The 16,097-nt window shown below is 40.4% G+C and overlaps 1 non-coding gene and 1 pseudogene across 2 annotated transcripts in view; both read right to left on the reverse strand.

The window, feature by feature from the left end:
- Window positions 1-15,902, reverse strand: part of LOC149049714 (uncharacterized) — a 17,012-nt pseudogene extending 1,110 nt beyond the window's left edge. Inside the window, exons 1-7 of the transcript XR_016182220.1 lie at window positions 12,913-15,902; window positions 11,756-12,033; window positions 11,352-11,483; window positions 10,039-11,178; window positions 9,234-9,526; window positions 5,947-5,956; window positions 161-875 (exon numbers count right to left, since the gene is read on the reverse strand). The product of XR_016182220.1 is annotated as an uncharacterized LOC149049714 (transcript). The remainder of the gene's footprint in view (window positions 1-160; window positions 876-5,946; window positions 5,957-9,233; window positions 9,527-10,038; window positions 11,179-11,351; window positions 11,484-11,755; window positions 12,034-12,912) is intronic.
- On the reverse strand, window positions 4,609-4,681 carry Trnap-cgg (transfer RNA proline (anticodon CGG)). Its single transcript has one exon. It is a non-coding gene; the product is annotated as a tRNA-Pro (tRNA).
- Window positions 15,903-16,097: the final 195 nt, after the last annotated feature.

Here is a 16,097-nt window from a genome sequence, read left to right on the forward strand (position 1 = left end):
TATGTTGCAGATCGGCCGGTTCGTTTTGTACCACGTGCTCTCCTACATCTAAATGAAGTTCAAAGTCTGAAAATTTTGCAAACGTTTTTGTGCATCCAGGCTCGGGACAAACAAAAACAGTTGCGCTTTTAGGCTTGGTTTTCGTCTCTGGTTTAAAGACTCGAGACACGCTTATGGGGAAAAATGGTTCCTTCGTAATGAGCGACGGTGATTTTTGTGGTTTCACTAAATCGCCAGACACGAATGCCTTCACCCTCGAAAGAGAAGTTGTGAAATTTGCTAAAGCCTTCTAATTTTTTAACCTCAGCGTTCTTGTTTGATTCATCAACAGAGCCTACGGCTGCAGTTGTCCCTTTCACCAGCCGATCTTTTCGCGCCGTGTGCATATCATTAGCCGTAACGATATCATGACCTTCGTTGCAAAATGTTCTTATAGCAGCTTTCATTGGACACAAAATACGATCACAAATGTCTTTGCCGTGTTGCGGCTTAGAATGATCAAAGCGTTTGGCCAAAATTCCAGTGCGTTCTCCGATGCTTGGTAGAGCTGTGATGAGAGAGTTGTTATGGTAACAACCCGCTTCATCTGAACGTAAATACACTTGAGAAATTGAGGGATGGGTGGACTTGAACTTGACAAGCAGATCTTCTAGAATGGAAGCGACTGAATACCAGTCTTGTGTACAGGAATCGAACAGATGAGCATACGATTGCACCAATACTTCTTTGCTGTTCTCGTCTTTAAAGATGACACTGCTTATGTGCCAACTTAATCCACGTTTACCAAACCACTCTGACTGTTTCTCTCTAAACTTCATTTGCTGAAATTTCATTGCCCAGTCCATTACAACGATTGCCTCAGAGGTGTTTAAGTTCTGTAAGAGGTCTTGTTTTGCCTTTTCTTGATTGCATGACCTAAGAATGTGTACTTTCCAGTCAAGGATGTTTTGTTTTGCTCTCACAAAATCGTACAAGATACCTTCTTGGTGATCTCTGCTGTAAAATGCAATGTCCACGTTTCTTTTTTTGGTCTTCCATTTCCCGCAGTAGGTTCTTTAAGGATTCACAATTGCTACACACAGCATCGTGGACATGATTGCATTCAAATTTAAAAGCATCACCACTAATATCACCAAGAGCAAAATTACAGTTGTGTTCTGGGCATGTACTCTGCTGGCCGTCTCTGCAGTCGACAGGATACTCTGTTTTTAAGTACCGTTTGCATCCCCTAAGGGTTGTCGTGCTTTGCGTACACCATTTGGACTCAGCATCCAATGAATTCAGTTCATCTATTACTTTCTCTAGAGTCTCAAATGCAGCTACACCATCAGTAGCGATATTGTCCAAGCCTTGAAGTGACCTTCTCTGGCATGCCTCCCTTACCTCAAGAATCTTAGAAAGAGTTCGGGTGCTGAGGGGTAAGAACGCCTCCTCTTCACAGTACTGTAAATACTGGTTAATCGTGGTAGTTCAAGTTACGGTGCGCACGATGTTAGGCATGGCTAGTTTCTCTCCCGTTCCTAGTTTCATTTCTCTTGTACCATAAGCCACGTCTTGATAGATGTAAGGCCCATTAAAATCGACGAAATGATCGACGTTTGCCACTAGAAGGCGAATTCGATGTTAGACTGTTTTTTCCTGTGGAATTCCAGGTCCTTTTTCTTTAGCATGTTTCCTGGCTTGTTTTATTTGCCAGCGCGTGACGGGCTCATTTGGTTCGTGACATTTCATAAGTTTTTTTGTAGGGAATCTGTAGGCATACAGACTTAAAATCTGTAATTTGACGCTTTCACTAGGTGCATCTCTATATGCCGTCATCAGCGCAGATAGTTCTTCACTAAGATCGTCTTCTGAAGCTCTTGCACTCGATTTGGATAGCACCTAAAATAAATCCCCTTTTGCGTTCGGGGCTACCACCTCACAAACCAGAAGACAACCTTGAAGAGCTTTTTCCTGGCTTTTCTGGCGATCGAGTTCGGTAATATTTTCCCATGATGTCTTTAGGCGAGATGTCAAGGGGGAGAAGTTGTCTGCAGACGAACTCGACATTGCTAATTTTGACATTGCCGTGTTGTACATATGAAGAATTTCAACATCTCGAGGAGTGATAAAGGGCTCTTCTTCGTCGGAGCTACCACTGCCTTGTACACCCTTTGCACCTAGGGTCCAGGCTGGATCTTTAGGACTTGTGACGATTGTCTTAGGCGTTGCTGCAAAACCTGGACTCGGCTCAGCGTAGTGTATCATCGTCATCATCATTATATTTTTATTTGCCTTATTTACACAATACTAAAAAATTTATTTACAGCGGTTGTAGCTAGCTAGAAGGCGAGGGGACCCAGGAAGCCACCGAGCTTATGGGAGAGCCATATAGTCTTAAGAGGCTCTCTGTCACAAACAAATTATTTTTAATTTTTATTTATTAATGTTGCCTAGCCTTGTAATCAAATTAAACCTTCATTTATTACTCACAGAAAAGATAAAGTGAACATATAATAAATTTTGTGTACTGTCATGAAACACCTATAGGGTCTCAGCCCGTACTTACTCAGAAAAGATATCTCTACAATTTAAGTATACCTTAACTTGTACGTTTTTTTAGTAGCATGTGTTTTTGTACAATCCTCTTTAGCAGCAAACAGTGTAGAATTCTTATCTGCTTTATGTTTTTTACGACAGGGTCAACATATAGCTAATGGAAAGATAAAAAAAAAAGTAATCAAAAATACCCTATAAGACAAGCACTGTAAAATAAGAAAATTTTTTATGACAAAGAAATCTTCCAAAAGTTGTATGTTTTATTCTTACAGGAGCCTATCGGCACAGATATGTCAAACAACCGAAACACCTCCTTGGCCATGGCAGGGTTGATCACGTCACGACTTTTTACGCTGGTAGGTGGTCCTTTGTGCCCTGGATACTGACACAGCTTTGAAGGCCTCCAGTACTTGCCCGTACCATAGCGATGGCGAGCACAAACGGTCGAGGCCAGCCCCTTACAGGATGACCTCGTATTTTTTCTGGTTTTCACGCAAAAAAAAAACAATTTTTTAGATGTGTAGTCACATCATCTCGACATTCATACAGAAACATCGTCTCCGTGCGACCACGTGAGGATCCGCAGTCCAGGAGACCCTCTTTTGACAAAGAACAGGCATCTACCATGATTACCTGGTTGTTTCTATTTTTACGTCCGCTGACCCCTGTAAGTGCTGACCCGTAACGTCCGTTGGAATGTAACGAAACAAATGTAGCCCACCAAAGAACTAAATGGACACTCTCTGAGGCTAATTTTCGCCTGAATTCATCATCATTCATGGCAATAATATAAAAATGTTTCACTTCAGGATTTCTGGCGGCGGAAGAGTTTTTTTTTTAACTTATATTTTACCCTTTTGCTTGGATTCCGCCGTAGTTTGGAGAAATGAGTGCTGTCACGCGATAACATTTCCAAGATTCAATTCACCTCAGCAGATGGTAAATGATTTTCTTTTTTTACCTATTTTTCATCTTCCTTTCTCTTTTAATACCATACCATTCTGTTCAGGATGGTATTTAAGCGTCTAGCAAGGTTTAAAGTGACATTTACCACGCTGTCCATAGACGTCTTGGCAACAGAGAAGTGATTCGCCGGAGTAGCAACGTAATAGTAAACACTTCAACTTTGAACGCTTCGTGCAAGGTCAATATACTTTGGCCGAAAAATATTTTTCCAGAAACGCAATGTATATCCTTCTAATGTCTGATTCATCACTGTGATTGCTTTCAACAGCGTTGGATTTTGTAGAAATAATTATTTTCAAATCATCTCCAACGCTTCATCTAATTTGATATGCAATATTTGAAAATTAATTTTTCATTCGCTTCTACAGTTTTTCGATGTTTATCGAATGATATTGCATTAAAAGGCCTTTTTCTTCATAACTGCGTAGTTTTCTCATTATTTTGTGTTGCGATAGAGATTTTTGAACCGGTTTTTGAAAGGGCATATTTTGGGACAGATTTTGCAGCCATCAGACGTAACAAGTTCGCGGCTCGATATTTTTGGTTTAAAGTTAAACTGAAGCAAAAGAAATTAATTTTTAAATAGTACTAGGTAACCTCCACTTGGAAGATAAAAATCGGCCCATTTTAATTTTTAACCAGAAATCATCGGTCGTTTCTTAGGCGCAGGGCCTCTTAAGTTTCGAGTGGTCATCGCTCGCTTTTCAGTTGTTTATCCCTTTTATTTCATTTCCCTGGATTTACATGTTTCGTGCCGTCGAAAGCAACTCCCTACTCATCCTTGCTCCGATCACTCTTATTTCGGCAACCGATCTCTGAATCGTGGAATTTTGGAAAAGGGCTATTAATTTTTGTAATAAATTCTTAATCCGCCAAACAATACTTAAGCAGTAACGGGCTGACATTGAGGCACTCTGAAACGAAAGGAACGGCATAATGAAATAAGAATTAGTTTTCAGCATTTATAACTCGGAGTGCATTTCGAATTATTCTTGCCAGATCTTTTTAAATAGAAATAAGAGAGATGGTAAGTTTTGAGCTTGGTAAAGAAAGAGAAAGATGTTTTTTGTCATGTCACGAGCATGGGACAAAGAAAAAAATCTGTGTCTCCACGAGGAATCGAACCTCAGACCTTCGGATTCCGCGTTCCGATGCTCTACCACTGAGCCACAGAGACTTCACGGCTGGGATCAGCAATGTCGATGGCGTAATGTTTGTAGATAGAAATAAGAGACTGAGAGATAGTAAGTTTTGAGCTCGGTAAATAAATAAAAAAAGATGTTTTTCAGACATTGCGGATCGTAGCGGTATGCAGGACGAGTGTGATATAAGCTTCGTAATAGAATCGCTTGACATTTCTAAACAAACATCTGATATTCTTAAGTAGTTGGATACAACCTTTCGATGGAAATTCTGTGAAAATCTGACTGCCGTATATTTAGTCAGAATTAAAATTAGTCTGCTTAAACCTTTATGTTTTTACTAAGTTATGCAACATAATAGGAAAGGAGTATTTTTCCAAGTGTGTTGTTACGGCTTTTCTCAGGGCTGGAAATCCTTGTATAACACCGTAGTTTGTATGATAAAATGATTTCTCACAACATTTAACGTCGAATGTAAAGTAGGTTGGATTATGTTTCGCAAACATATCAGTTTTGGGCTGCTTATTTGTTTTCGGTTTTAATCTTGTTTATCATCTTTTCATGCACAAAGATAGCTCAATACCCACATCGAATAAAATTTAAGGCTTGAAACCACATCGAGGCTTCGGTGTTTATTTACGGTCGAGCCCACAAAAAATTACGCTTTAGTCTTGTTTATTCTATACTTCAAGCAAACCACATATGCCCAGGTGATGATGAACTTCTTCCCAATGCCCAGTATTTTCTCTGGAAGTGACCTCCAACTTAAAGAGAATGGGAGATGCCAGAATTCCTAACAAGCTCCTTCAAGAGCTCCCTTTGAAAGGTCCTTTGCAACACAGGTGACCAGCTGCAGGCTCTTTGCTTGTAGAGAATGTAAGCATTCAGGATCAAGAAAAAAAGGTGGAAGAACTTTTTCTTCCACCACCTCATGGTGTGTCGCCTGAAGCAAGAATTGGCCACCATGCGATCACACCTGTCAACTGCCCCCATGAATTTGTTGTAGTCATGAATAATCTCAGGTTTAGTGATTGGGTGGCCAGTTCCAGGGTGATTTTGGCCTACTTCTACATCCACTACGGAATGAACTAATGACAGCATCTGGAAAACTCTGCGGCCCTTTAATTTAACTGCCAGCAAAGTTCCATTATTCATAACAAACGTGTTACCATTTTTTTTTCACTTGTGCCCTTGTAAATTCCTGGGGGATACCTTTCCTGTAGTGGGATGTTCCACAGGCCCCAGTGTTCTGCCTACAGTGCTCAGCAAATAAAGTAGGTAATGTATAGTAGTTGTCAACAAACAAACACCTACCCACATTCAAATAAGGTTGCATGAGCCTCATGACCAAGTTACATGTTTTACCTTTAGCACTGGGTGGACCAGTTACACCAGTGTAAATTTCAAACATACAACAATACCTATTACTTGAGTCACACAACTGGTATGACTTAACACCATGCTTATTTGGCTTGTCTAAATCGTACACTTTGAAGTGGACTTTTCCTCTGAAAGGAATCATTCCCTCATCAATGCGAATATTTTTTCCTGGCTTCCAGGCACCTGAAAAGTTCCCAGTGACAACACTGTATATAGTGCCAAGCTTGTTTAACCCTTCCTGTCCTTGAGGAATTTATCACTATGACACAAGTGAAAAAATGATGATATAAATTTGTTCTGTTGTCTCACGACAAAGTCGCTGGCTTTGATGTTTTCTAATTGTCGGCATCCACGCTTCCGGTATTTCGGCTCCGTTGTCCCTGTTTATGTTGTTAGGGTTAAGTCTTATGTGAATTGCCTCTTTCACTTTCCATGTGTACCAATGGTTGTCTCGGTCAATAAACTTTATTTCGTTCCACAGCGGCTTGTGTCCGGTTCCGTTAGTATGTTCTGAAACCGTGGAATTCTGAGTGCGTGCGAGTAGTATATCCCTGTAGTGTTCTTTCTATATCCATGTTTTCATCTAACTCGCTATCCTCACCGCCGAAAACTTCATCGATGGTTCCTTCATCAACAAATACAATATTGGCACCCATCTTTGTTTATCAGTGTTACCGGATTGTGACCAAAGGTAGGATGGGGATGTGGGGACTGGGACTCGGGCACGTAGGACTCGGGCACGTGAGACTCGGGCACGAGAGACTCGGGCACGTGAGACGCGGGCATGTGAGACTCGGGCACGTGAGACTCGGGCACGTGAGACTCGGGCATGCGAGACTCGGGCATGTGGGACGCGGGGACTCGGGAACGTGAGACTCGGAGACGTGGGACTCGGACACGTGGGACGCGGGGACTCGGGGACGCGTGGAGACTCGGGAACGTGATAAACAAACCCGATTTTTGCGCTGAATTTGTAAAGTATAATTTTCGGTGGTCTCAAGAAAGGTGGAATATGCTGGAGAGCTTGTTAGTAGTGGCCGATGATTTCTAGCGTCTATGGTTCGGCCGGATATTTTTACTTGCCTGCTTGACCGTAAGAACTCTGGGTAAAGAATGGTTTCTACGCAAGGGGTTTTAAACATCGTGGGCAGCTATGGAGGACTTTCTTGGTAAGTAATTGTATTTTCTTCCTTATTCTTTTTTAGCAGGGACAAGGCACAGATGTTACAGGATCGAGAAGAAAACATAGCTACTTACCAGGAAAGTCCTCCATGGCTGCCATGCCCACGATGTTTTTAACAGTTTCAAGACCCCCAGCGTTGAAAATTTTCCGTACCCAGAGTTCTCATGGTCAGATAAGCAAGCAAACATGTCCGGCCGAACCATGGACGCTGAAAACCATCGGCTACTACTAACAAGCTCTCCAGCATACAATAGCTTTCTCAAGACTACCGAAAATGACACTCTACAAATTCAGCCCAAATATCAGGTGTTGTTTGTTATCACGTCCCCGAGTCCCCGCGCCTCCGCGAGACCCCGAGTCCCACGTCTCCGAGTTCCACTTCTTCGAGTCCCACGTCTTCGAGTTCCATCGCTTCGAGTCCCGAGTCCCCGAGTCTCAAGTCCCGAGTCCTACGTCCCACGTCCACGAGTTCCACGTCCCACGTCCCACGTCCCCGAGTTCCACGTCCCAGTCTCCAAGTCCCCGTCCCACTTTAAGTCACAGCCGTGTTACCGTGCGACAAAGTACATTCCATGCTAATTAGTTATTTTATTCTACTCGGATCTTCGGAACTCTGTCGGATGCTTAAGAACGGTTTGCTGTAAGGAGCGACTAAGGGTATACAAAATAGAAAAATCCGATTTCCCCAAATTTTGCCAGAATAAAGCCCTTGGTAAATTATTTCTAAAAATATGTTTCGTTTTCCTTGGAGCTTTATTTATTTTTGGTGAATTTCTAATCACGCTAAAGTAGGCACTTCTACAGAGGCCCCCTTTTGTACACAGAGCGTTTTCTTGAAAAGGTTAGCAGCGCATAAGTCCTTTTAATTAAATACCGTGTTTTGTTTGACACTTAACTGTCGCTTTAAGAATGGACTACCTTTATATGACAAACGGCACAAGGCAACATTGTACTGAATATTAGATTGAAAAGAACTGCTAAAGCAATTTTAAATAATTTTACAAACTAAGTGAACCACAACAGCTATCGAACGACGCCACTACTGATTTCTGACGGTGCCTTTGTTACCTACATACAACTTATCAGTCACAGGAGCCCATTACTTTTAAGTAATGGGCTCCTTTCGTCCTCATTACAATTCACGAAACTGTGATACCATTGCGAATAGTATACGCTAATTCTAAATTGTGTCAACCATTTTTCTCTCTTGTGATCTATCAAGTTAAATATTTAGACAAAAAGGGCACATATATTTCTTACATCGCAAACAAGTAAAAAGTGTTAAAAAAAATTATAAGCAGGAAATTAAACTTAAGACAAAACAATGGATAGGAATGCGGCAACTGTCTCAGGTGAGTAGTTAGACTGGGGTGTCACAACCACTACACCCTTTTACAAGATCTCTTAACGCGGAAAGGTACGCTTTACGTCTTGGGTGAAATCCGTCTGTAGACACGCCAAAAAAGTCGCGATACTCTTTAGCATCGCTAAGCTGAGTGCTTTCATGCGGCCTTTTTTATTCAACTTGCACAGGTTCAGGCTGTCGTACGCAATAGGGTGTTGTAACTGGACTTGATCCAGCATAGCCTGACGATTTTCGTGGTATTCTTTTTCCTCCTGTGCCGCTTTGATATCTGAATTGCCAACCTCCACAGCGTGACGCAGTTTAGATGCCAAACTTGAAAAAAAAAGACTGCATCTGCTGTGTGGTTAGGAACTCTTCGCTCGAGAATAGCCTCGAACTATCTTCTTTTTTTTTTTTTTTTTTTCGCAAAACGAACATCTTTCACCATATGCTCAGGGTTTTGTTTGTGACCTGTTCGCTGCTCAATGTTGAATTTTTCTTCCAGGTACTTTTTTTGTGCTTCATTAAATCGTGCCGACTTCTTTGCGGTTTTTAACGCCCAACCCTCAGATAAGATGACACCATCCGTCTTCTGTGTTTCTCTTGGGGCAAATGCTCTTGCATTGCTGTCATCGTCCTTAAGAAGACTGTGGTATGTTATTTTGTCTTTGTCTAGCACGCAGTTCTTGCAGTGTCTTGTCTGACACTTCTGAGTTGGTGTGCCTCCCAGGAATTAATTGCTTGAGCTGCCTGGTTGTGTGTGTACAAAAAATCTTCCACTTCTTCAGGTGGAAGCTTTGACTCAGCCAAGCATTTTTCGATTGAGCAAAGGATATCACTAAGACTTTCACATTGTGAACACTTAAGATCATACACATGAGAACAGTGAGATCTTAGATCACCGTCCTAACTGTCGCTAAGGGCATATTCGCTGCAGTGGTCAGCTATAGGCGAGGACTCAGATACATGAACCTTTTCAAAAAGAGAAATTCATAGATTATTTGATTGTTTGACTATTAAAATGTCGATTTTTATCTATTTTACGCGAAATTTGTCTGGAGCGGACGCTGAGCTGAGCGGACGCATATTTCTCGCTCTGTGTTATTTTATTCTATTAAGTTTCTCTAATTATGACTGGTAAAGTATTTGCCAGTTATGCTTCTTTTTATAATTTAACAATATCTAACTATTTAGTTTTTAATTTTCTTTATATATTGTAAATAATGTTTGTTGATGATTGACCCGCCTCGAATAGCAAATTTGCTATCTGCGGGTCAACATAATCTAAATTATTTTGTAAGAAAAAGAAAAATAAAGTGTATAAAGTGTGTAAAGTGTAAGGCAAGTTAAGACAATAATTTGGATAGGATTATCTAATATAAGTAACGCCACTCTCCATACATGGTTATTCGAACGACATATTTATTCAACCTCGCCTTTGCGCGTGATTATACTGCGCCGCTATTATAAACAGTAATTCGTACCTTATAGTCAGCCTTTAATTAGATACTGCGTGCCTTCCTTGAAACGCATCTCCCATCCTTTAGCAGTCTCCCTATCAAGACCTTTCTTCTTAAGTTGATTCACCATTCCACACAGATCTTCGAAACCCTTTGCACCATCTGAAGCAATGTAATCGAGCCCTTGTACGGACGTTCTCAATGAAGCCGCACAGGCAGACAGGACTCTTAACATTGTCGCTGGGCTGAATGGGGTAAATTCTGTTTCCTCACAATAAGCTTGGTACTGCTTTAATAGCTTGTTAGGAATAATTGTTCTTATGACACTTGGAGTCTCTAGAATCTTGCCTGAAGAGAGGCGGAGGTATCGCTGCCCAAAGGGAACATCCTGGATCACGTGCGGCCTAGTTATGCAGGACAAAAAGTGATCTAGCTGTTTATCTTCCACTTGCATCCTCAGGCTTCTTGGCCGGGGTAGTAAAGTACCACGCCCATATTGAAGAGAGTGCTGTCTCGCCACTTTAAACCGGTACTGTGTGAGCCCTGGAATATAGTTCTGGATACGCTTAAACGTTGTCAGGTCTCCCATGATTGATAATATCTGACGCCTTGTTTCCCAGCTAGATGCGTCTCGGGAGGATTCGGCCAGTACCTTGAGATATTTTCGGTCTTCTTGTCGTTCACCGATATCTAGTTCCTTCTCGACGGAGCCACAATTTTTAACGGCCTCCCAGAGATAGCCCGCGTCTCCAGGTCCGATAAGGTTAGGACCAGCCACAATAACAAACTTGCCCTTGTACGCTCACTGGCTTCCTCCATTTGCTTTTTATATGGCTCGACTGTATCAGTATTGCATGCACGCAAGAAATTATTCAACATTACACGTCTTTTGACCTGACCACTTTTTGGTAGATCGTCACCACTAGAAGTTTCACTGCTGCTTGCTTGAGAGTCGGGTTGATACAGGCTAGTGTCTATGGTCGCGTAGTGTTTTGAATCGCCTAGTTAAGAGTTAGAAAGAGACACACTTTCACCTTCTATCGACAGGTGGTGGATTGAGACATTGGTTGGAGAGTTGGGCTGGTACGGGATACTGTCTTCTATCGCCAGGTGGTGCATTGAGTTGCAAACGTTTTCTACAACTTCTTCACTCGCTACATCTCTCTATATGCCTTACAAAGAGAAAAAGAACTGTGTTTAAAGATTAGAATGTGTAGATTTTCTATAAAAGTATATAGTATATAAGTATATTAGTATATAAGTAGGCTTTGTGTTATTGTTGTATCATATGATTCTTAATAAATTAATTTAAAAGTCAACTCGGACGAACTATATACCTGTGCTATATCTTCTGGTATCCCTTCTAACGGCCCTGCTACGTTAGGTTCTACCGGAGGCTTTAAAGCTTCTGCGGATTCTGAGCTGGGAAATGCTAATTGTGCGGCTTCTTTCAGCTTTCGTCCACATTTCTAGCAGATTTCTTTAGAAGGACATTGTCAACGTCACCACGTTCTTCCCGCATTATAAGGAGCTTTCCTAAGGAGATCAGTGACTATATCTTCAAATTCGTATCTTTGTCATTTTTCTTTGTATCTGCAAAAAATTATTGCAAGCACGTTTCCCGTCAAATGTATCTTTTTTATATGGCTACGGTCTTCAGATTATTTTTTTTTTCTTCGCGCTCTGAAAGTTGGTAGGGGTACAATCCTGGGTCTTACATTTATTTTTCTGTAGCCTTTACTAACAGACAAACCCGACAAATTTTTGAGGTAGGGCCACGGGTAAACACACGCACACGCGCATGTGAACCAACAAGAAGCAGCGCTTTCATTTGTTGATAGAGAAGCTTAGCATGTAATGAAGATATTCCTTTCTTCCCTGACACTAACGTCCCATGCGATGACCATCCAATGGGAGCGGTACAAATCCTCTTATTTGAACGCCATCTGATGCCAAATTTGTCCCTATGTCTCGGGAAAATGGTAAGTTCAAGATGACTTTCGTTTACCTCAAGAATGTCTTTGAAGATGAAACGCTCAATCACTACAAGCTCTTAGGTTAATGCTTTTTACCTATGAAATCTCCTCACATTGGACAGATGAAGCAGTTAATGTTAATTCGATTAGCATATCCTCATCTTTCCACCCTCGCCCACAGAAATAAATAGATAAATAAATAAATAGATAAATAAATAAATAGATAAATAAATAAATAGATAAATAAATAAATAGATAAATAGATAAATAAATAAATAGATAAATAGATAAATAGATAAATAGATAAATAGATAAATAGATAAATAAATAAAAAAATAAATAAATAAATAGATAAATAAATAGATAAATAAATAAATAGATAAATAAATAAATAATATCAGCTTTTGTAAAACGAACAAGGCTGTCACGCATGTCCGTTATCTTGGCTGGTTTTTTAGGCAATGTTTCCCCTTTGTTGACAGTCTTAATGAGCAGGGTAAGTTTTAGCCTTGTTTGATTTTGGAGGTTTTGAAGGTGTTTGCCTTTACTTTTGCCATAGCTTGACCTTAACATTTTAATTAAATGAACTCAATTAAATTTAAGTTATTGCATTTCGTGAATGTATCGAAAACATCGCCGTGTTTTTCATTGTTTACTGCCCTTTTTCAGTGTTCGCCTCGGAAGAGTTTTGGTTCTAAAATTGTGGTTCAGCATTAGGTTCATTTACACCTAGACGATGTGCAAACTTTGACTTAACAAAAAAAGGACTTTAAAGGTAAACTTATTGATCTTCAACGGTGCTTGATATATATGAACGAGATACCGAAAATTAAAATTTCCACGCTATACCGACTTTCTCAAGCGAAAATGTAGCGAGGCGACCAGTTTATGTTGGAAATACATACACACTGTTACTACATACCTGCCCGCGCCAATAATAACGTTGCATCAGAGTCTGACGTAGTGTCCCGAATGTTGAAATAACGCAAGTGCCCTTGCGTGGATTTAGTACACTTGGCAAGAAGTACAATTTTCACATCGCCAGAATTGGCGACACTTGAACCGCATGTTCCCCCAACAATCTGCCCATACTCGCACGCTGCCATTCAAAAGCGCCGTTCCGGTGGTCTTATTTTACTTCGTCAAACTTCGCTTTATGCTCAGTAAATAGACTATGTAAGGTTAAGAAAAGGAAATCTTCGCAGCCTCTTTAGAACACGGCTCTCTTCTCAATTTACGTGATCTTTGAGTAATTTAGATATTACGCCCTAACGTCCAAAAAATAAAGGAAAAAGTTTAACCTATTCATTGGCGTGAGGCGTTCGGCAATCTGCATTGAATATGCTGCCTGTGGACCATTAGGCAGGGAAACATCTCAAAGGTTAGAATATTTGTTAAACAATTCATAAACTCGTAGTTATGCCGTGTCTGTGTTGTAAACATACTTTAAAATTATGATTTCGTGGTAAACAAACATGAATTGCCTACTGACGAAACTGGGTAAAATTGCTAATTTTACTTTTCAAGTTGTCCTCCGTGGCTAATACTTGATTCCAAATTCAAATTTTCAAATTCAAAGCTCGTGTTAGAATTTCCGATCGATATGAAAGGTCAAAAGATCGCTCAAAATTGCTAAAGTGACCTGTTTTGAAAACGCTCTAAAAACTCGCTGTTTAATTTACCCTAGTTTTTTTTCGACCAATGTTTAGTCGAATTGATTATGTTTTCCTGGGGTGTAGTTTCGTGGAGCAAAGCGATGTACCAAGATGTTTTTTTTGTCCCTGAATTCAGCCAAAATTGGGCTGTTATAATCACTCTTAAAAGGGCACAACTTCAAAAAATTGGTCAAAAATTCATGTTTACGTCTTATTAAAATTTGACACCACCAGTCTTCGAAGGAAGTATAATTATTTGATCTACAGGGTTAGTCCTTTCAAGAAAAAGCTCTGTGTATAAAAGGGGGCTTCTGTGAAAGTGCCTACTTTGGCGTGATTTTAGTCGGCCTCCACAGGCAAAATTGAAAAAAAAAATCACAAAAAATAAATAACGCTCCAAAGAAAACGAAACCTATGTTTTTTAGAAATAGTTCACCAAGGGCTTTACTCTTGCAATAAAACAATAGGGACCTTAAGCAGTCAGGAAGGCAACGCTAAGGAAGACTTCGATTAAAAAATGAATTTCTGCCTTAAATTAGAATTTCAAAAGTGGCAACATTTGTTTACCGTCTCATACGGCGCTACACCTCAACTTCAGCATAACGTATTGCGTGGGGCGGCTAAGAAATGTACAAAGTTTTAAAACGTACGTGCTGAGCTATTATTCTGTCAATTAGATCTTTTCTTTTTCCATGTCCTCGTTGCCGTCGCCGTCGTGGTTTGCTTAAGGTCCCTAATGATGTTCGGAAACCCGGAATATTCCGGGACGAACACGTGCGCCCAGAATATTGCGGGAGCCGCACGATAAGGGCTAAACATCGAATCCAGCGATGCATCTTAAGAAAGCTTTCAAATCAATCTTGCTGATGAATAACCTTAAACCAATTCACCTAAGAGTGGCTTGCATCATGGACGGGCGGAGGAAGAGTCTTTATTCATTGAAAGCGGCCTTCTGCATCGAAAGCTGCAACTACGTAAAATAATGTTTACTCCTAGCTCGTGAGTGGGATACTGGTCTATCGCAAGCTACTCCCAGTATTACATCACGTTTTCTTCTACGGCACCAGATTGGACTCCTCGGCGGTGAGAGACACTGGGAGAGTCAAGCTTCTTGCTGAAATCTAACTTTATGATATTCATTTATCATCTTAAAAGGTGTGACGATAAGTTTTCGCGCCCAAAACTGGAGGACTGAATCTTCGCGGACGGAACAATAACAACTGGGGGAAATAACTCTGTAGAGGCGACTTGGCAGCGAGAACGGAAACTCGTCACGATTTCCTGGTACACGGAGATCTACTTCGAGCGAGCTTATACGGACGTCAAGGATAAGACAATCTTTGGTTCCACAGTACTTTATTCTAGGTCAGGCCAACAAGCGACATGACCTCTAGCATACTCTAGTTTGTAATCATCAAAGCTGTACAAGGTACTTGCTTAAGAAGTAACTGGTGCGATGTGCTATTGTTACACAAATCGCAATATTTGAATAAGGACACCAAGGAGCGGAAAAAAGTCTCTTTGAAGCTAAACAAAAACTACTTAAATATTCCATCTGTTTCTACGACGGAAAGAATCTCAAAATTAAAAAGACGGATGCAATAAACTCTAGGCCATTAAAGTAGGAAACCTAGGTGCGAATTTACAGTTCTAATATAGAAAACAATACCTATCTTAATTGCAGTAGCGCAGCTCAGGAAATAAATAAACGGAAAAGCAATTAAAAGTTTCTGCTTATTTACGCAAGATTGGTTTGGAAACCATTGCATGAAAAGAAATTAGATTTACGCGTTTAAACTCAGCTGCTATCTACCATGAAAACCAATGTTTCCAGAAAGACCATTAACACTTATATTTACCTAAAAAAAACCATGTAATAAATATATGTTATTTGCCGGCTGGGAGGTCCGTATGGTGAAAAACTGTGACCGAGGTCTTGAAAATACTGCCCGAGGCCGTAGGCCGAGGGCAGCATTTTCAAGACCGAGGTCACAGTTTTTCACCATACGGACCGACCCTTAGCCGGTAAATAACATATTTATTGTTTTTAAACTTGACGAAATTCTTTCCGAAAGAACCCGAATGATTTATGCCCGTAAATACGGCAAGATCTTCCATAAACTAAACAATTTTTGAGTGAGTAAATGGTAGTTAAAATAGAGGTGATGCAAATTTAAGAGAGATGCCTCAGCGAAACATTTTCATTTCCGTAACGATAAAGGTGATTTAAAAGGCTTCCAAACAAACTTTGAAATATTATTTTTACAAACATCTGTCACAATATGACACCTGTCAATTAGAGAGCGCGCAAGAAAAAAAAAAAGCGTAGGAACATTTGAAAACCAACAGAACTAGTTTGGCAAGGACTGTCACGACAATGTTTTCTTCAAAATCAGTTAATGATCTAACGGAAAGTATTATTCACTCTCATCGACCACTCATTCATGTACGA

The sequence above is a fragment of the Pocillopora damicornis genome, chromosome 2, assembly GCF_964200805.1.
Source record: "Pocillopora damicornis chromosome 2, jaPocDami1.2, whole genome shotgun sequence".
Lineage (NCBI taxonomy): Eukaryota > Metazoa > Cnidaria > Anthozoa > Scleractinia > Pocilloporidae > Pocillopora > Pocillopora damicornis.